Consider the following 27,733-nt stretch of genomic DNA (forward strand, 5'->3'; position numbering starts at 1 on the left):
ATTATCTCATTATAATGTGAAGGACAAACTTATGAAGACAGAATTTACATCTCTAGTTTTAGTCCAGATTCTTGGTAAAGCAACACCAAGAGGGGAACAAATGTGCAAGGTTTTTTTTTGTTTGTTTTTTTCCTTCCTAGAAAAATGCCCATGATGGAGAAATGGGAAAAGATCCAGAGAAAGGGGAAAGTCTTCAGACCGTGATGTAGGACTAACTTAAGAGTGAAGAGCAAAGGGTCTGAAGACTAGGTGGGAATGATCTAAATGGCTATGGATTCTAAAATAGTTGTGCCAAGACTGTCAGCCAATGTTTGCATTTTACAGTTAGGTATCTATATATTTGTAGTTAATTGAAAGTATAACCTCAGGATCTAGAGTCTTTTCTTTTTTGCATATGGATGTCCAGTTGTTTTAGCACAATTTATTGACAAAACTACCTCTGCTCCACTGTATTGCCCTTGTTGCCCTTGGTCCTTTGTCAGTGATCAGTTGACTATATTTTTTAAACTATTGTTTTTTGTATTGGGGTATCACATATGCAGATGACACCATTTAATGGCAAAAAACAAAGAGGAACTAAAGAGCTGCTTGATGGAAGTGAAAGAGGAGAGTGAAAAAGCTGACTTAAAACTAAGCATTTAAAAAATTAAGATCATGACATCTGATCCCATCACTTCATGGCAAATACATAAGGAAACAGTGACAGACTATTTTCTTGGGCTCCAAAATCACTGAGGATGGTGACTGTAGCCTTGAAATTAAAAGACACATGCTCCTTGGAATAAAAATTATGACCAACCTAGACAGTGTATTCAAAAGCAGACATCACTTTGCTGACAAAGGTCTGTCTAGTCAAAACTATGGTTTTTCCAGTAGTCATGTACGGATGTGAGAGTTGGACCATAAAGAAGGCTGAGCATTGAAGAATTGATGCTTTAGAACTGTGACGTTGGAGAAGACTCTTGAGAGTCCCTTGGAAAGCAAGGAGATCAAACCAGTCCATCCTAAAGAAAATCAACCCTGAATGTTCATTGGAGGGAGTGATGCTGAAGCTGAAACTCCAATAGTTTAGCCACCTGATGCAAAGAACTGAGTCACAGGGAAAGATCCTGGTGCTGGGAAAGATTGAAGGCAGGAGGAAAAGGGGACGACAGAGGATAAGATGGTTGGAGGGCATCACAGGCTCATGGACATGAGTTTGAGTAAATGCCAGGAGTTGGTGATGGACAGGGAGGCTTGGCATGCTGCAATTCATGGGGTCTCAAGGGGTCAGACATGACTGAATGATTGAACTGAACTGAAATTTTTCTCTGCCAAACTTTCCTCCCATCCTGGCTGCCACAGAACATTGAGCAGAGTTCCATGTGCTATACAGTAGGTCCTTGCTTGTTATCCATTTTAAATATGGCAGTGTGCATCACGTCCGTCTCAAAACTCCCTAACTTTCCCTCCCCACCCACCACCGGCAACTGTAAGTTTATTCTCTAAGTCTGTAAGTCTCTTTCTGTTTTGTAAGTAAGTTTCAGTTTAGTTCAGTTCAGTTCAGTCACTCAGTCGTGTCTGACTCTTTGAGACCCCATGAATTGCAGCACGCCAGGCCTCCCTTTCCATCACCAACTCCCCGAATTCACCCAAACTCATGTCCATTGAGTCGGTGATGCCATCCAGCCATCTCATCGTCTGTTGTCCCCTTCTCTTCCTGCCCCCAATCCCTCCCAGCATCAGAGTCTTTTCCAATGAGTCAACTCTTCGCATGAGGTGGCCAAAGTACTGGAGTTTCAGCTTTAGCTTCAGTTCTTCCAATGAACACCCAGGACTGATCTCCTTTAGAATGGACTGGTTGGATCTCCTTGCAGTCCAAGGGACTCTGTAAGTAAGTTTAATTGTATCATTTGAGTATCATACTGAGTTATATTTCATTGAACTATGTGTCTGTTCTTTCATCAATACTTTTACCACACTGCCTTGATGACGGTAGCTTCATGATGGGTAGCATCAGTCCTCTAACTTTGTTCTCTTTCAATATTATGTTGGCTATTCTTGGTCTTTTGCCTCTACACATAGCCTTTAAAATCAGTTTATCAATATCCACACAGTTACTTGCTTGAATTTTGTTTGGAATTGCATTTAATCTGTAAATCAAATTGGGAATAACTGATATATCTTGATGATATTAGTTCTTCTTATTCATAAACATGGAATAAAGAGTACTCCTAAAGAAGTGTGACAGATTCCAGAGTCCACAGGATATAGAGTTGGTTGCACCTGGTAAGTGATTTGATTGGCTGAGGGCATTTTATTATAAATGTATTGATAGCCTGGGATTCTTGCTTAACATGAATTGGGTAATTGTGGCAGAGATAGCTAATTCAGAAAAAGAAACTGGTTTGAGGCATGGATCTTGAGAACATTTTTGGCCATGCTGATTTCAAAGGGCAGTATGGTGACTGACTAAAGGTTTGAAGGACACAGCTGTATGGATGAGTCAGAATTTTGGGTGAGTGGCCTGTCCAGAAATTTTGGGTGAGTGGCCTGTCCAGAAATTTAAAATATGTATTATTATAACATAGTTTATTGGTCCATCTGAAATCAGTGATGTACAAATGCAAAATGGCCTTATTTTGATCAAATTATTGCCTTTGACAAAGAAAAGACATCGCCCCTCAGTTGTCAGCTGAGAGTTGACCTTGAGGTCACAGTGTGCTACAGAACAGAATCATTTCGCTGAACACCAATATCACACGAGGCCATTCTGTGACTGTGATGGAGTGAGGCCCAAACAAGACCCCTCATGTGGTCATGAGCACAGATAAATGCAGCAACACTACCCAGACCACATAAAAGAGGAAACAGTGCCTTCTCCAGGCTAACATGAATGCCCACTTTTGTGCTGTCAATTCCGGCATTTGCTGTGCTCTGTGGGCTCTGCCTCCTAGTTAAAAGCATTTGATACTGATCCCAGAACAGTTCACTCTGAATGCCATCATCCAATTTAGAGCAAAACCATGGTGTTCCTGCCAGATGATGTGTGTGCTGCTGGTACACACTTCAGCCTCATGTTCCTTGGCATCTTTGCTAAAAAGTCCTGTTGTGTAGGGTTTCAAACATACACTTGAGTTATAGCAGCCTTCCCCTGGAGCCACAGAGAACTTCTTGGTAGGCCAAAATGCAGGAATGTCTGTGCTTTACTGATGCTCCATGTGTCTGTTATAACATCACGTGTTCTGTTTACTTCCTCTACTCAGATGGGCCAACAAGATTAGCTGAGCTGTTCTGTGAGAAGTAGGTATGGGATGTCAACCTTCCTTTCTTGCTGTCATTCCTGATAACTCTGTTTTTGGACATCCACGTTTCTGAAGATGGAGCTCCCTTCTTTGATACTAATAGTGATGATAGAAAAAAAATGTACATTTTCACCATGTGGAGAAAGGAAGGGGATAAATACAATAGCACCATGGCTTAACTCTTCTATCCAGTAGCTGTTAGCCATATGTGGCTATTTACATTTTAATTCATTAAAATGGGACAAAATTTAAAATTCAGTTTCTTAATCTTACTGGCTACATATTAAAGGCTCAATAGCCATGAGTGGCTTCGTTGCTACTATCCTCTATGGCTCATATGCCGAACGTTTCCATCAACAGCGAATTCTACTGGACAGACTGCCCTAGACTAGAGAAGGAGATGCATTCTGGTTGAATGGAATAGGAGAGCAGAGCGATTTCATTGGTGTATTCATTTTTTTTATTGCTTTGTAATGTTTTCGCTGGTAGCTCAGTGGTAAAGAATCCACCTGCCAATGCTAGAGGAGTGGGTTCGATCCCTAGGTCAGGAAGATCCCCTGGAGAAGGAAATGGCTACACACTTCTGCATTCTTGCCTGGGAAAACCATGGACATAGGAGGCTGGTTGGCTACAATTCATGGGGTCAACAAAGAGTTCAGACATGACTTAGCAACTAAACAACAATAACATTTTAGCAGTGTAGGAGCTTGGATAAACACATTTTATTAACCTACAGTTTCCAGGAACCAGGAGTATGAGCTTGGCTTAGCTGGAACCTCTCCTCAGGTCTCAGACTTATATCAAGACATTGAACAAGCTGTGTTCTCATCTAGGGCTTGGGTCCTATACCTGGCAAATTTAGGTGGTTGGAAAACTTCAATTTTTTGCAGTTATGTGACGGAGGCTCTCAGTTTCTTCCCAGCTTCCAGTCAGGGACTCCTCCTAGATGCGCCTGTAGTTACTTGCCCTGTGCTTTCATAGACAGTTTGCAGCATAGCTGTTCCATTCTTCAGGGAAGTTCTTGTTGGTCAATTGCTTAGTCGTGTCTGACTCTTTGCAACCCTATGGACTTCAGCATATGAGGCTTCCCTGTCCTTCACCATCTCCTGGAGCTTGCTTAAACTCATGTCCATTGAGTCGGTGATGCCATCCAACCACCTCGTCCTTTGTCATCCCCTTCTTCTCCTGCCTTCAATCTTTTCCAGCATCAGGGTCTTTTCTAATGAGTTGGCTCTTCACATCAGGTGGCCAAAGTATTAGAGCTTCAGCTTCAGCATCACTCCTTTCAAAAAATATTCAGGACTGATTTCCTTTAGGATTGACTGGTTTGATCTCCTTGCAGTAGGAGTAGCTTATCTGATTTTTTCTCTGTGAGAAGCCTTCAAGAGCTCACCTGATTAGGCCAGACCCACCCAGAATAATCTCCCTTTTCCCATATAAAACATAATTATGTGAATTATATCTCATAGTTATAAGTTCCACCCAAACCTGCCACAATTAATCTCTTTGTTCTCAAATGGGTGTTTTGGTCCCAAGGCATTGCAACTTCTTCTTCAATGTAAAAACAGTTGACACAGATTTGATTTAGATTTAGAACTAGTTTATCAGATTTTCAGTTAAAATGACTCTTCCACATTTCTTAAGGCATGAACATGGTTGAGATCAAGCAGAGAGATTGCTTAACACTGTAAGATCAAGGGGAGAGAAAAATTAATCCTGGAGGTCAGCAAATGTTTAAGGGATGGATGGAGGTCATGGAATGAGGCAAGAATAGCCAAAGAATCCAAAGAAAAGTAGAGACAGTGTTCCTCTCTTAGGTCAGGAAAGCTAAAGGAATAATAAGTGTTAAGATAAAACAAGCAAAACATTTCACAACACAGTCACATGCAGCAGAAAGTTTGCATTTTAGGGAGACTCATTGCATTCATCATTGAGTTCAGTAGTGGCAAGTGGAGCAGAATCATGGTGGCAAGATACTTTAGACACGAGTAAGGGGAAATTATATACCATGTCTGTTTGAATGAGGATGTTATAGGAGACATACTGAATGAGGTCAACATATGTTAATTTGCATTGTGTTTTTTTGTGCTTATTTATTTCTAATATAGAAAGATGAGGCTGTATAGTTGCAGGCATTAGGGGAAAAAAACAGGGAAATAAACAAAAAGTTTAAAATTCCATGATACGCAAAGGCTACTTGATAGACTAGGAATCTGTAAGAGAAGATAAAAGATAGTTCTTGGGAGAAATATTTTCCCTTCTTCTTTTTTAGGTTGTTTTCCTGCCCTAATAAGTAAATTGACATAGGAGAGATTAAGAGAAGAAAAACAAGTCTAATTGTGTATAAATGGGAGCTCATAAAATAAGAGACTCAAAGAAATGACCAAAGAAAGCAGCTTTTATGCCTTTAGATAACAAAATAATAAAGGTGTCAAGAATTGACAAGACAAAGACATTTGGACTGGGAGTAGTAAATTAGTGAAGAAGTAACCTGATTTGTTTATACAGCTTTCATGGCCCTGAATTCGGTTCCTTGTGATAAGGATGCCTTCTACTCTCCAGGTGCAAGGAAAGTACCCTTAACATGGGCAGCTTATTTCCTGCTTTCAGAGGCACAAGGAAGAGTCAGAAGATCCTTTTTGCATTGGCTATTTCTTAAGTACCTTTAATTCAAAATTACTAATATGCCAAAGTGATATGTTTGGGGATAACATATTTTGTTTTCTCTCAATAGAATGAAGGATAAATGTATAATAAAAACTAATCCAGGGATGCTTCAGATGACAAACTTGGGTATAGAAATATAAATAGATACATTGTATAGTAGATGTTTTTAATTTTCTAAATGGAACAAATACAAAGAGCAGTGTTATTTGTTGGGAGTAAGAGTTATGGTCATTGAGTATGAAACTTTATTAACCTGATAAGGATTGGAAAATATATTGAAGTCATGAAATGATCATAGCTAAAAAAGAAAAAAAAAAAGGAATGCCATATGAGACTGAGGCACAGTTGAAGTGGGGGTTAATATATTTTATTGGCATCAGTTTTCACAATTCTACGACTTTCCACAGCAAAAGTTTATCACAGTTTATATATTAAAACATGAGTTCAATTGTAGCATTGAGAGAGGGTTTGCACTCTCCTTCTTTACATAGGATTAAAGAAAGTTGGATTGTGGTGAAAGGTAGCTGATTTGAAATAGGAAGAACAAAGCAAAGGAAAAAGAAAGGCAAGGCCAGGACAGGTAAATGGAGAGAAAATACCAAGTTAGAAAGACTGTGTTTAGAAAGAGTTAGAAAGGTTGGGCAAAAGTTGAATGGGAAGATGTCAAAGATAAAGATACTATTTATTGTTGTTAGAGCAGTTATTATTTTATATAAATAGTTTTGTTTATTGCCCATGTAATCTTAACAAGTTTTTTTTTAATTAAATAACAGTTGAGCTTTTTCCCAATATGCCTGCAAAACCTGAAGAATTAGTAGAATTCATTAGCATTTTCCCAAAAGAACTGAGATAATGTGCAGTTATCTATTTCAGTGTGGCCTTAAATGTGCAGAAGCAATGAGACAAAACATGCAAAGATAATAGTGTTCCTTTGCCAAATAAATAGTAAAGAATGTGAAAAAATGGCAATTCTTGATACCACAAAGTGTCATTTGGGGAGGAGGCACTCAGGTCTACGCTGTCAGTTTCTTTTACTGGTTGTCGGTATGGAACCACTCTGTGAAAGGTGAAGGCTGACAGCTTGAGTAAATTATTGTGCTTCTAAAATCACTAAATGCTGTCTTCCTTTTTGAAGGAGAGCAAAATATACCACCCCAAAATATGCCACCTTGAAGTATTGATCACTTTGAATTAAAGGTACTTAAGTAACAACAGGTACATGAAGACACCTTGATCCTTCTTTTTCCTCCTGAAAGCAGGACATCAATCTCCCACATGAAGCTACCCTGCCTGCCCCAGGAGGATAAATGACATCCTCCTTGTGGACGGAGATAGGAAACTCAGGGCCAAGGAAGCTGAATGGACACCTCTCTTGTTACTTCTTCACTAATCTCTCATCCCGCATCCAAACCCCCTTTTTTGTCAACTCTTCTTTTTTTTTTTTTTAACTTAATTTTATTTTTAAACTTTACAATATTGTATTAGCTCCGCCAAACATCGAAATGAATCCGCCACAGGTACACCCGTGCCCCCCATCCTGAACCCCCCTCCCTCTCCCCTCCCCACACCCTCCCCCTGGGTCGTCCCAGTGCACCAGCCCCAAGCATTCAGTATCGTGCATCGAACCTGGACTGGCGACTCATTTCATACATGATATTATACATGTTTCAATGCCATTCTCCCAAATCTCCCCACCCTCTCCCTGTCCCGCAGAGTCATTTAATTGTATCTTTGGCTGCACTGGGTCTTCGTTGCTATGGATGTGCTCTCTAGTTGGGGCGAGCAGGGGCTGCCCTCCAGTTGCGATGCGTGGGTTTCTGTGGGGGTGGCTACTCTCCTTGCACAGCACAGGCTCTAGAGCGCAGGGTCGGTAGTTGTGGTGCTTGGGACTTAGCTACCCACAGCATCTGGGATCTCCTGGACTATGGACTGAACCTGTCTCCCCTGCATTGGCGGGTGGATTCTTAACCAGTGGACCACTGGGGATGTCCCATTTTGTCATTTCTTTACAAATGTGTTTTTTACATGTCGAAGAGGTATAAATGGAGAAGGAAATGGCCGCCCACTCCAGTATTCCTGCCTGGAGAATCCCCACGGACAGAAGACCCTGGTGGACTACAGTCCATGGGGTTACAAAGAGTTGGACACAACTGAAGTGATTTAGCAAGAGGAATAACATCTGCCTGCTTTGGTCAATCCTTTGAGTTTCATACTTTATGAGCTCCTATTCCTGAAAAATTAAATGTTTTTTTTCCTGTTAATCTGTTTTATGTCAATTTAGTTATTAGGCCCAAAAACCAAGAAGGGAAGGGAACCTCAACATTCTATACAATTAATGTCTCTCAAATTTTATAAATTTTTATTCTATTTAGGATGATTATTACTGTTTTAGTGAAAGCTCATAAAAATAGTTTACTTATAAATTAGACATTACATTTGAAAGAAGCTGTTAAAAATAAATTCTGAACCTGAATGGACAGTATCACATTGAGAAAGCCTATTAATTCATTGTCTTAAGAGACACTTTTATGGAAATTTCTAATGAAAAGCAAAACAACCACATTTTATCTTGACTATGATGCTGCTGCTGCTAAGTCACTTCAGTCGTGTCTGACTCTGTGCTACCCCATAAATGGCAGCCCACCAGGCTCCCCATCCCTGGGATTCTTCAGGCAAGAACACTGGAGTGGGTTACCATTTCCTTCTCAATGCATGAAAGTGAAAAGTGAAAGTGAAGTCTCTCAGTCGTGTCCGACTTTTAGCGACCCCATGGACTGCAGCCTACCAGGCTCCTCCATCCATGGGATTTTCCAGGCAAGAGTACTGGAGTGGAGTGCCATTCTTGACTATGGAGCCTCATAAATGATAGTTATTTTGTATTTCAGTGAACAGGTGTCAGAGGACAACACCAACAAAGAAATTAAATGTAAGAAAACAAAAATAATCTGCTGTCTGGAATAGTGTAAGAGTCTATTTCTTATATGAAAAGGAAGACATTCTTTTTCAAAAGCACATTAGTTTAATTACACATTTATGTCTTTAAGCTTATGTCACCAATTTTAGAATATAAGATAATTTTTCAATGTCTCCTGTTTTATAAACACAATAATTATTCAAAGTGAAATCCAAATGACAGATTTCAGTTTCATTCAGTGGAATGTATGGTGTTGTATTTTAGGATATGCAAACACACACATATATACAAACACACATATATGTGTATATATATACACATATATATGGGGCTTTCCTGGTTGCTCAGATGGTAAAGAATCTGCCTGCCATGCAGGAGACCTGGATTCAATCCCTGGGTTGGGATGATCCCATGGAAAAGGGAATGGCTACTCACTCCAGTATTCTTGCCTAGAGAGCTCTATGGACAGAGGAGCCTGGCAGGCTATAGTCCATGGGATCACAGAGTCAGACATAACTGAACAACTAACACACACACATATACACACATATGTATGTGTGTATATGTGTATATATATGTATGTATATATGTATATATGTATATTCCTTCTTTCTTACATTTATTTGGTGACATCAGAAAAAATGTCAAGTTTGAAATTAACACAGTAAAAACTGAAATATATCTGACACCAAATTCCATTTTATAATACAGTTGTTGCTAAAGAACTTTTGCTTAAACAAATTCTAATATGTTTTAATTTATTTTCTTAGAATGGCTTTTTAATATTGTGATTTATAATAAGTGCATACCTGTTTCTTTTCCGTTTCTGACACCTACGTTATGTTACTATCACTGTCACTGTTTCCATTGTGACAGTATTTCTTTTTAAATACAGTGACAGACTTTATTTTTGGGGGGCTCCAAAATCACTGCAGATGGTGACTGCAGCCATGAAATTAAAAGATGCTTGTTTCTTGGAAGAAAATCTATGAACAAACTAGACAACATATTAAAAAGCAGAGACGTTATTTTGCCAACAAATGTCCATCTAGTCAAAGCAATGGTCTTTCTGATAGTCATGTATGGATGTGAGAGTTGGACTATAAAGAAAGCTGATGCTTTTGAACTGTGGTGTTGGAAAAGATTCTTGACAGTCCCTTGGACAGCAAGGAGAGCCAACCAGTCCCTCCTTAAGGAAATTAGTCCTGAATATTCACTGGAAGGACTGATGGTGAAGCTGAAACACCAATACTTTGGCCACCTGATGTGAAGAACTGACTCCTTGGAAAAGACCCTGATGCTGGGAAAGACTGAGGGCAGGAGGAGAAGGGGATGACAGAGGATGAGATGGTTGGATGGCATCACCTACTCAATGGACATGAGTTTGAGCAAGCTCCAGGAGTTGGTGATGAATAGGGAAGCCTGGGCACCCCACTCCAGTACTCTTGTCTGGAAAATCCTAGGGACGGAGGAGCCTGGTAGGCTGCAGTCCATGGGATCACTAAGAGTTGTTCACGACTGAAGAGACTTCACTTTCACTTTTTACTTTCATGCATTGGAGAAGGAAATGGCAACCCACTCCAGTGTTCTTGCCTGGAGAATCCCAGGGACAGGGGAGCCTGGTGAGCTGCCGTCTATGGGGTCACGCAGAGCTAGATATTACTGAGCGACTGAACTGAACTGATATTATGTTAATGAGGTAACTTTTGGATCCCACCTAAAGATGAGGCTGTTTGCCAGCAGAACCAACTAGATAATTAATTGACTAATTAATTAGCTTTCAATCATACCCCTTGTATTCTGAGATGGGGTGGGCAGCAGGAGGTTGACTCAATTACCAATGCCCAATGAATTAACCAGTCATATCTATGTAATGAAATTTGCAGAAAAACTCAAAAGGACAGGGTTTGGAGAGCTTCCTGGTTGATCATGTGGAGATGTTGGAAGAGTGGCACACCTGGATGTCATGGATGTTCTTCACTTTCCATACTTTATTCGCTGTGCATTTTTTGCCATCAACTGTTCCTGAGTTACATACTTTTATATAAATGGGTGTTTAGTAAGTGAAATGTTTCTCTGAGTTGTCATTTGTAAATTGTTGTTTTTCAGTTGCTAAGTTGTGTCTGACTCTTTGTGATCCCATGGACTGCAGCACACCAGGCTTCCCTGTCCTTCACTGTCTCCCAGAGTTGCTCAAACTCATGTCCATTGAGTCAGTGATGTCATTCAACCATCTCATCCTCTGTTGCCCCCTCTCTTCCTGCCTTCAATCTTCCCAACATCAGGGTCTTTTCCAGTGAGTTGGCCTTTTGCATCAAGTGGCCGAAGTATTGGAGCTTCAGTTTCAGCATCAGGATTTTCATAGCTTTTCTTCCAAGGAGCAAGTGTGTTTTAGTTTACTGGCTGCAATCACCATCCACAGTGATTTTAGAGCCCAAATAATATAAAATCTTCCAGTTTCCCTTTTCAGTTCAGTTCAGTTCAGTCTCTCAGTCGTGTCTGACTCTTTGCGACCCCGTGAATTGCAGCATGCCAGGCCTCCCTGTCCATCACCAACTTCGGGAGTTCACCTAAACTCATGTCCATCGAGTCAGTGATGTCATCCAGCCATCTCATCCTTTGTTGTCCCCTTCTCCTCCTGCCCCCAATCCCTCCCAGCATCAGAGTCTTTTCCAATGAGTCAACTCTTCCCTTTTATCCCCATCTGTTTGCCACAAAGTGATGGGACTGGATGCCATGATCTTAGTTTTTTGAATGTTGAATTTTAAGCCCACTCTTTCACTCTCCTCTATTTAAATTAATGAAACCCAAAGAGGAGATCTTAGGAAAGTCTAATAAATAGCCTGATCAGTCAAAAGTACAGGTAACAGCTCAGGCTTTTTACCAGCATCTGAAATGTGAAAAGGGCAGTTCTGAAGGAATGAATCTGTAACCTGTGGAATCTGATACTGTTACCACATAGAGTCAGAATTGAGTCAGGGTTCTAAGTCTCATTTGTTGGTGTCAGGGGAACTATTCCCTCACGTTGGAAATTGGGTCCAGTAACCTGATTTAACACTTCATTATGAAGTGAGTAAACTAACAAGAAATTAATATATGCAAAATAAAAAAATGTATAAAAGTTTAAATATTTAGTTCAAAATTATATTGCCTTATCTTAAATCTCTAGTTCAACACATTTATTTTTATCCATTCTTGTTTTGTTGGTCTTATACTACCATAAAAAGAATTATCAAGCTTATCCTTCTTATATTATAATTTTTAGACAGATTCTTCTGGGTCTCCTCTGAAAAATGAAAATTTTTCTCACATCTCAACTCCCTTCATCTCAGTACCAAATAATTCATGCAAATCCTTTTACTACTTGTCATTGAATTTAAATATGATACCCAAATCTACATTTCTTGATAAAATCAATTTTTAAAAATCTTAGCTACTCTAGATAAGGAAAACAGTACCTCTCGATTGCTTCTTTACACTTATTGCTTCCAATTCTGTCATTTGTATATCATTATTATAGAAATTTCAAGTACACAATATCATGAATCAACATCTCTGTACATTGCAGTTACCACCTCCACGTGTCTTATTAACGCACATCACCATTACATTGACTCCTTCCTTGCATTTTGTCTCACCTAAACACCATCCCTTCTGGTTTATCTTTGTTTTTACTTTGACCATTTTGTTCATTTGTTTGATTAAATTAGCAAAGTGTTTAGTTTTCTCCATTTGACTCATTTGACTTACCTTGCAAGTCTACCCATGTTGGATAATTTTATTGATTTTTTTTGTCTACTTCATTTACTTCTGCTATAATATTATATTTATTTCCATCTGTTAATTTTGGACTTTGTTCTTTTTCTAGTTTTTTTAGGTGTAAGGTTAGATTGTGTGCTTGAGCTTTTTCTTGTGTCTTGAGGTGAGCACGTGTCTGGGGGCTTGCCTCTCCTCTTTGGGGTCTAAGGGCTATGGTGCATGAACAGGGAGCCCAAGTCACTTGCTCCTCAGGAAAAAATAACTGGACCTTTGTGATCCTTCCCAATTATGGGTCACCAGTACTGGGGTGTGGGTTTGTCCTTATAAGATTATATCTGTGTCTCCTACTCATCTTGATGCTGTTCTTTTACCCCTTTTTTGGTGGAGACTGTTCCTCTGTTTTTCATAATTTCAGAAGAAATTATTCTATATCTAGTTGTAGATTTGTTGTGCCCATGGGAAGAGTTGAGTTCAGAATCTTCCTCCTTCATCATCTTGAACCCTTAGGCTGTATCCTTACTCCTTAATGCATAAAGTTTAAATTTTGAAAATATGTCTTTTGTACTATAGCCCATGCTTCTGTGATGTCTATTGGTTGAACAAAAATGTAAAGTCTGTTGGTAATTCAGAATACTATTGACAGTAGATCCAGATTGATTTGACCCATACAGAAAATGAGTTATCATATCACAAGCATGTGTTTCAATGGAAAAACAAATCTCATACAGGATGAAATGATCTTTGAGCATAGGGCACTTTTATCTGTCAGTGCAACAAAAGAAATTCAGTCATCACACTGTATTTGACACAAGACTCTGACATCAGTCAATCTAATCTACCCTTTAATACAACAGAAACGAAATAAAATAGCTGCTGATCAAATATTTGTAAGCTAACATTAAACATTATAGAAGGAAAGTGTCACAATGATATGAGAGCCTTTAAGGTATAGTGGTTTGTGATTCAAGGCAAGAGTGTTAAAAAAACAGAGTGACCTTTACATTTATTCTGCATTGCAGCACAATGAGTTACTGGGGGGAGAGGGAGTCAGTCCCATTCTGTCAGAGGGAGGCTCTGTATCAAGCTTAACTTTCTATAGGAGCAGAAACTTCTTTTCACTTTCTAAAATGGAATTCCAGTTTTCCACGAGCTGCATATCTTCATCTGTTAGACAACTGGTTTTCTCAGAGAATTATTATAAGTAGTTATTATTCAATGGAGAAGGGAATGGCAACCCACTCCAGTACTCTTGCCTGGAGAATCCCATGGACAGAAGAACCTGGTAGGCTGCAGTCCATGGGGTTGTGAAGAGGTGGACATAACTGAAGCAACTTAGCAACAGCAGTTGTTATTCAAACCCAGTAGCACTTGGCCTACTATTTTGTTGTTAAAGTTGTTCTCAGGCTATAAAGCAATAGAGAGGGATGTGATCTGAGTACTGATGTCCCACTTCTCCCCAGCATTCACATGTTGAAATCCTCACACACACACACAGTGGGATGGTGTTAGGAGAGGGAGCCTTTGGGAAGTAATGGGTGATAGGGGTGGAACCCTCACAGGTGGAATTAGTGCCCTTGTACAGTAAATCCCACGGGGCTCCCACACTCCTCCCACCCTGTGAGGACACAGTGAGAAGCTGGCTGTCTGCCCTCCAGCAGAGGGCTCTCACCAGGACCCTACCATACTGGCACCCTTATCTTGGACTTCCAGCCTCCAGAATTGAGATGAATAAATTTCTGTTGTTTCTAAACTATGTAGTCCGTAGTATTTCGTTATAGCAGTTTGAATAGACTAAGACAGATTGAAGGTCTTTCCTTAGAAGGCATACTCCTATGTGTCCAAAAGGGCTGGTTCTGAGAGAACTCTCCAGTGTCCTTTTCTTGCTTCCCCAGTTTGAATGTGTCCTCTGACAGCCTGTTCTTCTGTTTATGCATGGTGTGTCACGTTGTGGAAGATATCCCAGGATCTGGTATGCTGTGCAGTGAAGATACACAGTAAACCTCTGACCTGGTAGTCTGCAGCTGGACTGCTGGCTGTGAATTCTGGCTACACCACTTAACCAAGTTTATTTTTTTTCCAATTGGAGGAAAATTGCTTTACAATGTTGTGTTGGTTTCTGCCATAGTGATATAGCCACTATAGAGAACAATATAGAGATTCCTTTAAAAACTAGGAATAAAGCTACCATATGACCCAGCAGTCCCACAACTAGGCATTTACCCTGAGGAAACCATAATTGTAAAAGTCACTTGTACCCAAATGTTCATTGCAGCATTAGTTGCAATAGCTAGGACATGGAGGCAACCTAGATGTCTGTCAACAGATGAATGGATAAAGATGTGGTACATATATGCAATGGAATATTACTCAGCTGAGTTTCTTAACTTTGCCAAGCTTCAAGCCCCTCATCTCGTAATTGAGATTGATAATAATTGATAATGAGATAATAATCTCATTTCGTAATTAATAATGATAATAAACCTACTTCCTAGGACTGGTCTAATGATTAAATAGGTTAATAGTTATAATGCAGATGCAGATGGTGACTGCAGCCATGAAATTAAAAGATGCTTGTTCTTAGAAGAAAAGTTATGACCAACCTAGACAGCATATTAAAAAGCAGAGACATTATTTTGCCAACAAAGGTCCATCTAGTCAAAGCTATGGTTTCTCCAGTGGTCATGTATGGATGTGAGAGTTGGAGTATAAAGAAAGTTGAGCTCTGAAGAACTGATGCTTTTGAACTGTGCTGTTATAGAAGATTCTTGAGGATCCCTTGGACTGCAAGGAGATCCAACCAGTCCATCCTGAAGTCCTGACTATTCATTGGAAGGACTGATGCTGAAGCTGAAACTCCAAAATTTTGCATCCACCTCATGTGAAGAACTGACTCCTTGGAAAAGACCCTGATGCTGGGAAAGACTGAAGGCAGGAGAAGAAGGGGACGACAGAGGATGAGATGGTTGGATGGCATCACCTACTCAGTGGACAGGAGTTTGAGTACACTCTGGGAGTTGGTGATGGACAGGGAGGCCTGGTGTGCTGCAGTCCATGGGGTCACAAAGAGTTGGACATGACTGAGTAACTGAACTGAACTGATAATGTGGTTATTATAATAGTTATCAGTTTTATGAAAAATTTGTACGATTAATCACTGCACCTTTTTTTATTTTTTTATTGGAGTATAGTTGCTTTACAATGTTCAGTCTGTTTCTACTGTACAACAAAATTGAACCAGCTATATGTGTACATATGTCCCTCCTTCTTGAACCTCTCTTCCACCTCACCTGTCCCTAGATCATTTATGCTTCATAATATTATTGTATCAGTAGTTCTTTATTATTTGAACAATTGTTTGAATTTTAAAATTTTTTTCCTGGACTTTTTCAATGATTTTTTTCCCTGTTGATCAAAACAACATATTATAGTTATACTCATCAGGACTTTTCATCTATCTCAGATCAATATAAAAAGATAGCATTCACTTGATTTATTCTGAATGCCACTGAATAATATTTGGGGTTTTATTAATGGGATCATACATACATTACTCTCAGGCACACTAATAAGATTTATGAAGTAAAAAACTATATGTAGCATTTGTTTTTTACTCCCTTTTGCATAAAACAGATAGATGTTACGCCTTGGTTACATTTTTAAATTTAAGTTTTTCTGGTTTCTTAAGAAAAGGAGTGTTAAAATCTAGTAGCTCAATGTGTTTCTGGCTTTTCCCAATCAATTCATTGGCAACTAGAATTTAAATCATAGTGTAATTTTTCTCTAAGTCAATGTTTATTCTTTTCAGGCTTAAAAGTCAATATTTTTCTTTAAAATAGCTATAGCTTATTTCATTTTATGAAGTTTTGCTTATAATATTTAAATATCATTAGCACTTTTGAAAATATACACAATAACACTAATATTAATAAAGATGCAATATTATCAATTAGAAATAGACTAAGACACCAAATAACATTTTGGTGAAGTTCATTTCTGTCTTATTCATTAACATTGGTAAGCCATGTTAAGACTCTATTGGACGTGCAATCTTGGTCTTGTATCAACTTGTATTTTAACCTGAGTCAGTTATTTCAGTTCATTTAGAAACTTTTAACAATCATTTATAAAGATTAAATTTCATTGCCTTGCATGTGAATTTCCATACTCTTTTGTTATATATGTAGGGAGTTTTCCTAAACTTCATTTAGAAACCATACATATTGCCATAATAGGAAGGTCAACAGATTACATTTCAGTGATCGGATCAATACATCTGTTAATTAAATAATGTTTATTTAGCTTGGCAATGAACATATAGAATTATTCAGAACATCTAAAGAGAATAGGGAAAAATTTTAAGTAATCAGCCCTAGCTTAGAAGACTTCCCTGGGTTTATTTATCTTCCTGGGTTTATTCAATGTATTTTTTTTTTTTTTTTTTCACAGAGTGAGTCTTGTTGAACATAAGGAGAAAAATCCAAGCTCCTCACTCACCTTATATAAACCTCACTTTTCAGGGATACTCACAGATACATACAATAGTAAAGAAAAAAAAAAAGTATTCAACTGACTATGACACCACCCTTATGGCAGAAAGTGAAGAGGAACTAAAAAGCCTCTTGATGAAAGTGAAAGTGGAGAGTGAAAAAGTTGGCTTAAAGTTCAACATTCAGAAAACGAAGATCATGGCATCCGGTCCCATCACTTCATGGCAAATAGATGGGGAAACAGTAGAAACAGTGTCAGATTTTATTTTTCTGGGCTCCAAAATCACTACAGATGGTGACTACAGCCATGAAATTAAAAGACACTTACTCCTTGGAAGGAAAGTTATGACCAACCTAGATAGCATATTCAAAAGCAGAGATATTACTTTTCCAACAAAGATTCGTCTAGTCAAGGCTATGGTTTTTCCTGTGGTCATGTATGGATGTGAGAGTTGGACTATGAAGAAGGCTGAGCACCGAAGAATTGATGCTTTTGAACTGTGGTGTTGGAGAAGACTCTTGAGAGTCCCTTGGACTGCAAAGAGATCCAACCAGTCCATTCTGAAGGAGATCAGCCCTGGGATTTCTTTGGAAGGAATGATGCTAAAGCTGAAACTCCAGTACTTTGGCCACCTCATGTGAAGAGTTGACTCATTGGAAAACACTCTGATGGTGGGAGGGATTGGGGGCAGGAGGAGAAGGGGACAACAGAGGATGAGATGGCTGGATGGCATCACTGACTCGATGGACGTGAGTCTGAGTGAACTCCGGGAGTTGGTGATGGACAGGGAGGCCTGGCATGCTGTGATTCATGGGGTTGCAAAGAGTCGGACATGACTGAGCGACTGATCTGATCTGATTTGATGAGTTATAAAGCTTACCGTGATATGTCTCTCTCTACCACAATTACTACCTGGTTTTGAGACTCTTCATTGCCATTGTAAAATTCATCCTCATATTTTACTAACCATATTATTTTCAAAATTAGAATTTTCTGCTATTAAACATTACATGTTTCATATAATGAATACATGAATAATAAAAATATTCATTAATCTTATTCACTTTGAGAAATAATGCATGATAACAATCCCCTCTCACCATCAAGATATTTTAATATTTCCCTGATTGTCCACTTTTTGTATATTTTCTGTATAAATTTTAACTAAAAAGTAGATAGTTTTACGTTTAGTGAATATCAGTATCCTTAATAGTCTGTAATAGTTATCAAACCTTTATTCATCAATATTTTTCAGTCTTTGTAACAGCTTTAGATTGTTTTAAACATTTATTTCAATTTCTTCTCAAATTTTGCCTATTTCTATGCATTTGCCTTTTGCACATTCATAAAACTTCCATGACAGTCTCCTTTCATTGGCACTTTATATTAATAGCCAAAATTATGAAATATCAGGAAATTACTATTAAAGATCATATGCTGTTGCTAAGTCGCTTCAGTCGTGTCCGACTCTGTGCAACCCCACAGACGGCAGCCCACCAGGATCCCCTGTCCCTGGGATTCTCCAGGCAAGAACACTGGAGTTCATATGGTAGATGGGAAAAGTGAGAATTTCCAAAGCTTTGTAACCTACCCAAGTCTCACAGCTAGTAAATGACATAGCTGGGACTTGTCCTTAGATTTTTCTGCCTGAAATCTCATACTTACCCAGTGTTCTGCTGCTTCTTAGATACTATTATAGTTATTTATGTATTACTCTATAGTTTTCTGTGTCTTTTGAGTAAGATTGGCTTTTTAGACAACTTATATGCCCTTGTTGCACAATGCCTGCTTTGAATAGATGCTTCGTAAATGTTGCACCCCCTTTACCTGTTAATCATAAAAATGAATTGTCTTCTTCTGTTTTATTGTTCAGAGGCTAAACAGACTTAATAGTACTGTTAATCAGAATTAGAAAAGACCCTGATGCTGGGAAAGATAGAAGGCAGGAGGAGAAGGGAACAATAGAGGATGAGATGTTTGGATGACATCACCAATTCAATGGACATGAGTTTGAGCAAGTTCCAGGAGGTGGTGAAGGACAGGGAAGCCTGGAGTGCTGCAGTCCATGGGGTCACAAAGAGTCAGACATGAGTGACTGAGCAACAACAACAAATCAGAATAGGACAGTCAAGTCACTCAAACAGTCCAAGTTTACTTGCCAATAGACATAGAATGCATCCTCTGATTTGAATTGACAGATACTATACATCTTAATAAAGGTGAAAAACTGTACACCCATTTTTAAGACAATTTTATAAATTTTAGGTATATAGTATAGGAATCAGTCTTTAAAAACAGCAAGAAAAATTATCAACATGAAAAAAGAACAAAAATCTTCTATATAGATACAGGCCATAAACTATTTCTGTGATTAAGATTTCAGAATGCAGGAAAACCACATGTGGAATCTAGACTGAAATTATCTGACCCCAAAACCAAACAAAAATTTAAAACTCTACCTTCTCTTACTGAGTCAAAGTTCACTCTGCTTGCCACAGGACAGGCCAATAAATTGGATATGAGGTGTTGAGGAAAGGAATAGCAACTATATTCTGAAAGTTAACAGATGGAGAAGATGGTAGACCAGTGTCTCAAAATAACCGTCTTATTGGGGTCTGGATGCCAGGTTATGTTATTGAACAGAGAGAAGGACGTGAGAAAGTAAGCACTTAGCATCTTTACTCAGAAAGATAACTGATGGTAGGAGAAAAGCCAGCTGTGAGATGAAGGATGAATAATGTCTGTAAAAGAAGATGGATAGCTAAATATTTATATGAGTAATTCTAACCAGTACAGAATGTTAAAATATGTATTTTATGTAATGTCAACATTAAAAATAAGATAGCTGGTTATTTTATCGGTTATATGTTTATCCAGGAAGAGCAGAGAATTGCAATTCAGGACAGGAAAACTATGGTGACTCACAGGCAAATCTGGGGAACAAAGGGGAAAGACTTGCTTTTATTAGGTACTGGGAGGAAATTAGGTTGTTCACTTTTGTCCCATGAGCTGAACAAGAATTCAAGGCTGTGGCAGCTTCTCATTTGTTGTACATGGAGGGAGGAACATTGTGGCTGGCAGAGGGAGGATCTTGCTTTTTTTTCAAAGCAGGGGGTGAAATTCCCATGTTATTAGTGTTTCCCTTGCCTACATGGTTCTCATCTTTCTCGTCTTCCTATTTATGCTGGCTGCATGAGTGGTTCATGTGAGAACCTTCCCCTTGCACAGGGCCTCCTGACTTCACTTAAATGAGGTTTGGTTTTCTTTCTTTCTTTCTTTTTTTTTTTTTTAAGATTTTGGCCTCACCCTGCAACATGAGGGACCTTAGTCTCCCCATCAGGTATCAAACCCACACCTCCTGCATTGAAAAGCAGAGTTTTTAATCACTGGACCACCAAGGAAGTCCTGAGGTTTTCTTTCTTTATTTCACAACAATTCTTCCTCCATTTATAATTGGGTTGTGTCCTAATTAATTCACTGGAGGTGAAAATATCATTAAGTCTGAAATGCATTTAATACATTTAAACTTAGCAACATCATACTTAGCCTAGCTGATGTTAAGCATTCTCAGAACACTTAGGTTAGCCTACAGTTGGGTAAAATCATCTATCACAAAGCCTATTTTATACTGAAGTGTTGAGTATCTCTGGAGTAGGAAATGGCAACCCACTCTAGTATTGTTCGTGGGATAATCCCATGGACAGAGAAGCCTGGAGGGCTACAGTCCATGGGGTCCCAAAAGAATAGGACATGATTGAAGAACTGAGCACGCATGCACGTTAAGTATCTCATGTCATTTCTAGAATACTGTACTGATGTGCTGGAGAAGACAATGGCACCCCACTCCAGTACTCTTGCCTGGAAAATCCCATGGACGGAGGAGCCTGGAAGGCTGCAGTCCACGGGGTCACTGAGGGTCGGACACCACTGAGCGACTTCACTTTCGATTTTCACTTTCATGCATTGGAGAAGGAAATGGCAATCCACTCCACTGTTCTTGCCTGGAGAATCCCAGGGACGGTGGAGCCTAGTGGGCTGCCGTCTATGGGGTCGCACACAGTCAGACACGACTGAAGCGACTTAGCAGCAGCAGCAGTACTGATGTGCAAAACAGGGTCCATGTGTAGGTAGAAAACAGTTTTAAAAATATTGGCTGTTCACTCTTATGGTCACCTGGCTGGCTGGGAGCTTTGGCTGCCACACCCACCATTGGAGAGAGTATCTTACTGCATAACACTAGCTCGGGGGAAGATGAAAATTCAAAATGCAAAACATATCATTTTCATGTCATCATAAAGTAAAAAATTTAAGTTGATTCATGATGAATCAAAGAGGTCAGATGTATAATTTTGCACTTTTCTAAACAACTACACTGTACCTAGACATAGCTACTAAGCTATAGATTTTTTTTTTTTTACCAGAAAGTGATTAATATGCCTTATTTGAATTAATATGTATCGTCAATGTTAGGAATCATCACAGGGATTACTTATCAATTCAATTTATTGTGATATAGTACATATGAAACTTGCAACACGTGAGAAAATAATTATACAATGCTTTATTAATATTATCTAGAAAGCAACACTGCTTTTATTGTGATAGAAGAAAATTATTGCTTTTCTTTTTTATGTAGCATGTATCTTACATATTGTTTAAGGAATCAGCAAACACCGTTCTTGTTAGGTGAAGAAATGTAAACACCTGAATTTATTTTGTAATATAACTAGGATATTCTTCATGATCAACTTAATGCCTAGCTAGCAAGAAGAAAAATATATATAAAAAAAAGGAAAAAAAGTGAAACGGGTTGAGAATTAAGAAAGATGAAAAAAAAGTTCTCTGAAATCTTTTTTTTTTTAATATTGATTTATTTCTAACTATGTGTATTTTTCTCTAGTTGTGGCAAGCAGGGGGCTACTCTGTAGTTCTGGTGCAGGGTCTCATTGCGGTGGCTTCTCTTGTTGCAGAGCGCAGGCTCTAGGGTGCACCGGCTTCAGGAGTTGCAGCAATTAGGCTCAGTAGTTGTGACCCGTGGGCTTAGTTGCTCCTTGGCATATGGGATCTTCTGGGGTCAGGGATCAAACCTGTCCCTCCTATGTTGGCAGTCGGATTCTTAATACCCATTGTCGTTTACTGTGAGCTACTAAATGAGATTCAAAGTGAAACTAAAAGGTACAAACACTTGGACTGCTGCTGTTGAAGCTGCGCATGTAGAAGCATCTGAGGCACTCTTCCTGAGGCCGGGAGTGTCAGCAGCAGCAGTCAGCCATACAAGCGCCAAGACAGCTTTCCTTACATGTGTGTGCTCACTCACGTCTGACTCTTTGTGATCCCATGGACTGTAGCCCACCAGACTCCTCTGTCCATGGGATTTCCCAGGCAAGAATACTGGAGTGGGTTGCCATCTCCTCCTCCAGGGGATCTCGCCAACCCAGGGATTGAACCCACATCTCTGCGTTTCCTGTATTGGCAGATGGATTCTTTACCAGTGAGCCATCTACGTGGGTTTAATTAAACAAGGAGGCTGTTAGACTGAGGTGACCTTAATACATTAGCTGTGTACATAAGCACCCCCAAACCTTAAATGCCTCAAAGTTAAAATTCAAAACCTAAAGGCAACCAATCACAACCAACCAACTAGCCTTTTCCAAACACTTAAGCTATAACCTATCAAAGAGTGCCCTGCCTTTGCTCCCTCCGTGTCTTTCCCCAGGTCTGTTTGGTGCAGGGCTCTTCACTCTTTCCAGTTTGGCACTGCTTGATTCAAATTGTATTTTGCTGAAATAAACTCTTAAAAAGTTAATATTCCTCAGTTTATCCCTGAACAGGTGCTTCTTAGCCTTTGGACCTGATAAAAAGTTAGACTGTGGCCAGTCCTTTAATAAAAGTATTGGCATCTTCATGACTATAAACAGCCACAGTTCCAACTATGCTTAGATCTTCTCAGACATGAGCTATTCCTGTAATTAGAGATCAAGCACTCCTGGTGCTATTAGATTTCCTTATACTGAGTAAATGGTGCTTTGAAGAAGTGAAATCAGAAAAGATGTTAATCTAAAAGCAAGAACTCTGCACTGGCCATGACGTTAACCCTAATTCCATGTATAAATAAATCCCTAGAGAAAGGTTTGTCCTACACAAACCTCCAATATTACTCCCTAGGTGTAAAGTTATAAAGATTTCAGAGCCTGATATCCCTTATGTTCGGTGGACCTGAGTAGAGAGTTGCAGCATATGCAGTGAAAATATGTCAGAGGAATTTGTAAAAAGTATTTTAATAAGATATGCCTATTGATAACATTATTTTCATTATAAAAATTAACAGTTTAGTGGCATTGTGTATATACACACAAATATACACATGTGATGTTTCAATGAGTTAACTTAAAACTAATAATTATTACTGATGATATCAGTGCCACAAACACATGATCGAATGCATGTTGCAGAAATTTAACAAGTACTAATAATAAGTGTTAATCTCCAGGGGAACTGGAAGAAATATCATAGATCCTTGAGCTGAATTTGTTGTGTGATGTGTCCTGGGTCCATAAAGGGAAGGTGATTATTATCTCTATTCAGTCAGTCAATCAGTTCAGCACTCAGTCATGTCCCACTCTTTGCAATCCCATGAACTGCAGCATGCCAGGCCTCCCTGTCCATCACCAACTTCTGGAGTTTACTCAAACTAGTGTCCATTGAGTCCGTGATGCCATCCAACCATCTAATCATCTAATCCTCTGTCGTCCCCTTCTCCTCCTGCCCTCAGTCTTTCCCACCATCAGGGTCTTTTCCAATGACTCAGCTGTTTGTATCAGGTAGCCAGAGTATTGGAGTTTCAGCTTCAGCATCAGTCCTTCCAATGAATATTCAGGACTGATCTCCTTTAGGATGGACTGGTTGAATCTTCTTGTAGTCCAAGGGACTCTCAAGGGTCTTCTCCAACAGCACAGTTCAAAAGCATCAATTCTTCAGCACTCAGCTTTCTTTATAGTAGAATTCTCACATCCATACATGACCACTGGAAAAACATAGCTTTGACTAGTTGGGCCTTTGTTGGCAAAGTAACATTTCTGCTTTTTAATATGCTGTCTAGGTGATCATAAGTTTTCTCCCAAGGAGTAAGTGTCTTTTAATTTCATGGCTGCAGTCACCATCTGCAGTGATTTTGGAACTCAAAAAAATAGTCTGCCACTGTTTCCTCATCCATTTGCCGTGAAGTGAGAGGACCAGATGCCATGATCTTAGTTTACTGAATATTGAGCTTTACGCCAACTTTTTCACTCTCCACTTTCACTTTCATCAAGAGGCTCTTTAGTTCTTCTTCACTTTCTGCCATAAAGGTGGTTTCATCTGCACATCTGAGGTTATTGACATTTCTCCTGGCAGTCTTGATTCTAGCTTGTGCTTCATCCAGCCCAGTGTTTCTCATGATGTACTCTTTATATAAGTTGAATAAGCAGGGTGACAATATACAGCCTTGACGTACTCCTTTTCCTATTTGGAACCAGTCTGTTGTTCCATGTCCAGTTCTAACTGTTGCTTCCTGACCTGCATACAGATATCTCAAGAGGCAGGTCAGGTGGTCTGGTATTCCCATCTCTTTCAGAATTTTCCACAGTTTACTATGATCCACACGGTCAAAGGCTTTGGCATAGTTGATAAAACAGACGTAGATGTTTTCTGGAACTCTCTTGCTTTTTCCATGATCCAGCAGATGTTGGCAATTTGATCTCTGGTTCCTCTGCCTTTTCTAAAACCAGCTTGAACATCTGGAAGTTAATGGTTCATGTATTGTTGAAGCCTAGCTTGGAGAATTTTGAGCATTACTTTACTAGTGTGTGAGATGAGTGTAATTGTGCAGTAGTTTGATCATTCTTTGGCATTGCCTAAGAAAGGGACTGGAATGAAAACTGACCTTTTCCAGTCCTATGGCCTCTGCTGAGTTTTTCAAATTTGCTGGCATATTGAGTGCAGCACTTTTACAGCATCATCTTTTAGGATTTGAAATAGCTCAACTGGAATTCCATCAGCTCCACTAGCTTTGTTTGTAGTGATGCTTCCTAAGGCCCATTGGACTTCACATTCCAGGGTGTCTTGCTCTAGGTGAGTGATCACACCATAGCGATTATCTGGGTCATGAAGATCTTTTTTGTACAGTTCTTCTGTGTATTCTTGCCACCTCTTCTTAATATCTTCTGCTTCTTTTAGGTCCATACCATTTCTGTCCTTTATTGAGCCCATCTTGCACAAAATGTTCCCTTGGTATCTCTAATTTTCTTGAAGTGATCTGTAGTCTCTATTAATTATCTATTATCTCTATTAATATTTATATAAAAATGACAACCCACTCCAGTATTCTTGCCTGGGAAATTCCATGGGCAGAGGAGCCTGACAGGGTTCATTGGGTTGCAAAGAGTTGGATATGACTGAGCAACTGAGCATGAAAACACAAATGTAAAACAGAGAAATCAGGTTAGTTGTGTGAGGTTAACTGACTAACGTGAAGGCATGGTCCTTACACAGATCAGGAACTGGAGTCACGAGCAGATCAATGAAAGTTATGAACTAATTCAAGGCATATGTCCAGAGAAACAGTTTGTACTGTAACCAGGAAACCAAGGGGTTCATCAGTGTGGTTCCTTGTTTTTAAGATTGGTCTGCATCAGTGGTTCTCAAGGTTTAGTGTGCATTATAATGGCTCACAAAGCTAATTAAAACACAGAATTATGGGTCTTACCCCCAGAGTTTCTGATTCTGTGGGTTTAGGATGCGACCCTAAAATTAGACAGTTCTAACTTCTCAGGTGATATTTATGCTTCTGGTCCAAGGACCACACTCTTGGAAGCACTGGACCAAATCGTTCTGTTCAAATTTATAGGAATGTAGGAATTAATCTATAGATCTTGTCTAACATCCTTATCCCATGGCATGACTGCTCCCCTGTATACAGTCTCATTCATTGAGTCTGGATGACCTCAACAATTTGTGATCCTTTTTCAGACACCATATGTGATTCTTATGATGGAGTAGGACTGTGAAACAGAAGTCTAGATACCTGGGGTGAGGAGGAGGAACAGAAAGAGTGATTGACTCTCTTTGCCGAGCCCTGTATATTGGGAGCTCCTCAAGCTCAGATGGTAGCACTTTTTTGCTGAGGAGTCTTGTACCTATTGGCTTCCCAGGTGGGGCAGGTGGTAAAGAACCCACCTGTCAGTGCAGGAGACATAAGAGGTATGGGTTCAATCCCTGGGTTGGGAAGATCCCCTGGAAGTTGGCATGGCAACCTACTCCAGTATTTTTGCCTGGAAAATTCCATGGACAGAGGAGCCTGGCAGGCTATAATTCATGGGGTCACAAAAAGTCAGACATGACTGAAGTGACTTAGCACTCATACATATTGACCATCTTCATTTTCCCCATAGACAGACCTGCATTTCTGTCATGGTAGAGCTGTGGATTATTATCTTATATGCTTAAATTAAAATGATTTAGGAATGAAGCCCTTGGACACTCAGCAATTAAAACAACTTCTGTAATTCTTACTCATCTTGAAGACAGAAGGTTTGTGTTTTGGAAGAGGATAATTGAGTTTGATGCTTTTAATTAGAAATGTCCCCAATTAATAAACAGAATTTGTATCAAGGGAAAGAATATTTTTTTCATGCAGTTTCAATTCTGAGAGACTTTTTTAGACAAGTTTTAACTGTAAGTGTTGCAAAGGTTTTCATGATCCATACATCTTTACAAAAGTAGAGCACCTTTGTAAAACATTGAAACACTGTGAAACTGTATACTATCACTCTTAAATATCAAGATTCATGTATATTTTTCTGCTTCTGATTTGAATTAAAGTAGTATACAGTGAATAAGAATCATTTAGAAAGTAATTCAAATTTTAAAATGTAAAATGATACTTATATATTGGACTTCCCTGGTGGCTCAGTGGGAATCCTGAGACAATGCAGGAGATGCCTGCAATGCAAGAAATGCAGGAGACACAGGTTCAATCCCTGGGTTGGGAAGATCCCCCGGTGGAGAAAATGGCAATCTACTCCAGTATTCTTGCCTGGAGAATTCCATGGACAGAAAAGGCTAGCGGGCTATGGTCCATGGGGTCTCAAAAAGTTGGACACTACGTAGCAACTGAGCATTTATATATTAGGTAATTGGAAAGTATACTTTATTGCTTCTTGATATGTGAGATCTGAATGTCAGTTAAAGAAGAAATTACTGCACCAGCACCTTCAAATAAGATAGAGGATTTAAAATTGATTTTAGAAGATGTATGGTTGACAAACTGAAAAGAAAAATGTGAAGTGTCATTACCTGTCCTATCAAAAATTTCAAAATATTATATGTCATTCCTATCTCCTCTTAGAAAAACTGCTTAACGTAAAGTTTCTAACAGCTAGTATGTAACTCGTGTATTTTTAGTCATTCCTGTATTTCATAACTGGCAGTTTCTGAGGAAATATTGAAGTGGACAAATGCTACATCTAATAAGATATGACTGTAATACAGTGTAGCACACGAAAAGCTAAGTGTGTTTTCTGTGTACATGCACTGTTTCTACAACTCCTATAAGAATAAATGCTTCTGATATAATAAGATTTTT

At 39.1% G+C, this 27,733-nt stretch overlaps 2 long non-coding RNA genes across 3 annotated transcripts in view; both read left to right on the forward strand.

Moving 5' to 3' along the window:
* LOC123333733 overlaps positions 1-27,733 on the forward strand; it is a 268,037-nt gene that overhangs the window by 55,693 nt on the left and 184,611 nt on the right. The window lies entirely within an intron of this gene.
* On the forward strand, positions 1,812-10,934 carry LOC123333734. Its single transcript, XR_006551224.2, has 2 exons — positions 1,812-1,869; positions 10,752-10,934. It is a non-coding gene; the product is annotated as an uncharacterized LOC123333734 (long non-coding RNA).

This window comes from Bubalus bubalis, chromosome 5 (assembly GCF_019923935.1).
Source record: "Bubalus bubalis isolate 160015118507 breed Murrah chromosome 5, NDDB_SH_1, whole genome shotgun sequence".
In the NCBI taxonomy this organism is placed as follows: domain Eukaryota; kingdom Metazoa; phylum Chordata; class Mammalia; order Artiodactyla; family Bovidae; genus Bubalus; species Bubalus bubalis.